A 3,426-nucleotide genomic window follows, 5' to 3' on the forward strand; every position below is an offset into this window, starting at 1 on the left:
GACATGGTCTTGAGCTGTGCCAGGGGAGGTTTAGGTTGGATATTAGGAAAATTTTTTTACAGAGAGAGTGCTCAGCCATTGGAATGGGCTGCCCAGGGAAGTGGTGGATTCTCCATCCCTGGAGGTGTTTAAGGACAGACTGGATGTGGCATCAGTGCCATGGGCTGGGAACCACGGAGGGTTGGATCAAGGGTTGGACTTGATGATCTCAGAGGTCTTTTCCAACCCAGTTGGTTCTATGATTCTATTGTTTAGCACTGAAATAGAGAAGAAGCAAGAAAAATGAAATTAAGCCACGAAGAGGAAAACATAACCTGAATGTTGGCCCACTGTGGCAGAAGAGCCTCTAGAAATCCCTGAGGAAGCAGTGCCATAGCCCAGAAGAGCTGCCAGGAGTGGCCAACGAGCGGGGACAAGAGTGGCCCAAGGTGGGGAAGGCCAAGGGGCAAGGCTGTGGTTTCAGGGGGGCACGGCTGGATGAGGTGATCTGGAGGGAAGAAGTGTTGATCAGAGGCTGTTTGTGAGCCGGGCCTGTCCCGGCGTGTCCGGGGTGGTCCCGCCGCAGGTGCCCCAGGTGTGTCTGCTCCTGCCCCGGGTGTCTCCTCACCTGCCCCAGGTGTGTCCTCACCTGCCCGGCCTCTCCTGAGCACAAAGCGCCCTCCGGCGCCGGGAGCGCGCCCTGCAGGACAACAAGGATTCACTGTCCCCATCCCTGCCTGTTCCCTGCCGGAATTAATTACAGTTATACAGGAATATTAACAGCTAATACGGGAAATATCCCTCCGGGGGCCTGCTGCCGCATTTATGGCTGACCATAAATTCTTATTCATTCTTCACGTCAATCACACTATTTAATAAAATGTTTTCAGGGACGAGATTGTGCTTTTTGTCCAGGTGCTCTGAAATCAGCAAAATCAATGGCACACCCATCAATTTATCTTTGAATTTGGACAAAGGCTTATGCCTTCCTCTCCAGGTAAGGAAATTAGCCAGGAAGGTTTTAAAATCATTTTTCCCTTCACAAAATATTAACTTTTTACAGGAAGGGCTTTTAGAAACACACAGTCATTTACCAGCTGGTGGAGCTCAGCAAACAGCAGGAAGATTTGTCCACAAGCATTCTCTGAATTGGAAGCGAATTATGACTCAGCCACCTTTATTAACCTTCTGCTTTTATTTTCACAACAGCTTATATGTTTGGGATCTTATTCCCCCCCCCCTGCTGGCAGAAAGCATTACAAATGCACTGAGTTCACAGTGGAGTTGCTACCACCTCCAGCTGTTGAAGTTCTGTGGGACAGGTCTCCTCAGCACAAACCCAGAGCAGATGCACATGTCTGACCTTCTAGAGCAGCTACAACAGATGTGGAGCCAGTTATCAACCGCTGAAATTAGTCAAAGCATTAACCCACATCTCTCATGACTCCAAATATGAATTATAAGCTGGGAATACATAGGCTAAACCACCTAATTCTGATAAACAGCCCACTGACCTCCAGTGGGAACCTGCCCACTGAGTCCAGCAAGCCTTGAATGAGGCCAACACGTAAAACATCACATTATCTCTCAAATGCATTTGCAACAGGAATTGGATATTCAACACTGACACCTGTTCAAATTTCACAAATCGTGGACTCAGCTAAAAGAAGTTTTAAAACCCCCAGATCTTCAAACTAAAATACATGTAGTGTTTCTTAATTTGTCACCCTTTTTTTTTTTTGGTTTTCTTAAGACATAAGGATATTTTCACACTTTTCTTAGCACTTTGGGTGCTAAAACATACCTTAAAATTAAATCAGAAATTCTTAAATACTTAATCCAGGAACTGAGAAAAATACAAAATGCCTTCTGAAGAGTTATATTAAGTTGGTTATTTAATTTGGGAGCATGAATATTTCTGCTAGAAATTATGATCAAACTTCTATAATTTCTAGAGTCAGAAAAAAATTATTCTTCTCATACAGTCAAGAGAATTAAGAGCTGTCCAGTGTCCTAAGTACTGGAACAAACTATGAAAAGCATTATTCTAATGCTTTTTCAGGTTGCAGAAGCAGAGACAGTGATGGGATCTAATCAAGCATTAGTTTGCCAACATATCCTCTTAAAAACTTCTGCTTGGACTCTCTTTAGGCCATTCCTGTGCCAGTAATTTTTATGACTGTGAAACACACACTGATTTGGCTTAACCAAAGCAACTAAAGGTTTTACTGGGCCACATCACTCTCACACAGGAAAAAAACTGACGTGTAAGCTTAGCTCCAGGCATACAAGCAGTGCCATGGAAAGAGTTGGAATTTAAGCACATACTTTATATTAAAAGCAAATGCTCAACTGTTTTGCTGGATCAAGAGCTGTAAGTCTTAGTGATGCCGTGGTTTCTATGACGACTAAGTATGATATTACATGAAGGATTATGACTTAAAGGAACACTATTACATCTGGCCTTTTCAACTGACGTGCTCCCAGTTTATCCTGTACATACCTCGTGTGCAAATCTGCTTGTCTCTGTGGAGCCACTGAGCCCAGGACCAGGTGGAATGCAAGTGAAGAACACTGCTCCACTCTCTACACCTGCAGATTTCAAGGAGAAAAACTAAATTCAGACTCAGGGCTGCACTATCCTTTCAGGCACAGCTGCAGCCCAGGAGCTGCTGGTAGCTGAGGGGGACTGCAGCAGCAAGGCAAGGAAACAAATGCCAGGTAGGAAGTAAAGTAGCAGTGAACCCACACTCCCTCCCTGCAGAGCCCTCACAGCCCTGGCACAGTTCCCTGCACCTGTCCTATGGGGTTGGCTCCACATCCTGTTGAAGACTGGAGCACCTGTGGAATTCCTAATTAAACTCTGGTTCAAGCAGGTCTCACCTCCACAGGCTCCTTTCCCATCCCAGCAGTGAGCTCTGCTGGTTCCCTGCTCCTCAGACCTGAACACTGCAGAAACTCCACTCCACCCTTGCTTTCTGATTAACTCATTCTCCATTTGGCTCAGCTGGGAATGTGTTTGATCTCCTGGAGATACACTCCAGCCAGCTCCATGGTCCTCAGTGATCTCTGCAAACAGGTACTTTCTTCCCTTGGGAGCAGGTGCCAAAAGCAATTCCATAAGGCTCAGTACTAAAAGCTAGCCCAGACTAGCTAGTTTGGAACAGGTTAGGAAATACCCAAGGAAAAGTAAACTCTCTCACTGTCCAGGGTGTACAAAGAGGATTCTGCTTTTTAACTGAGAACGATTAAAAACCCACCCCTGCAGCCCTCCAGCAGCCAGAAGGCTGCAGCACATTCTCAGCTGCTCATGTGCTGTTGCCCACATTCATGTCGGCTGCTTGCAGCCATTTTGGGTAGGAATCTCTTCTTCTCTGTCTCCCTGTCTCATTTTCAGAGAGCAGCCTGGCTCTGGGCTGCTGTGCATTCAGGACACACCGATTCACC

This window comes from Manacus vitellinus, unplaced genomic scaffold (genome assembly GCF_001715985.3).
Source record: "Manacus vitellinus isolate BGI_N305 unplaced genomic scaffold, ASM171598v3 scaffold_53_pilon, whole genome shotgun sequence".
NCBI lineage: Eukaryota > Metazoa > Chordata > Aves > Passeriformes > Pipridae > Manacus > Manacus vitellinus.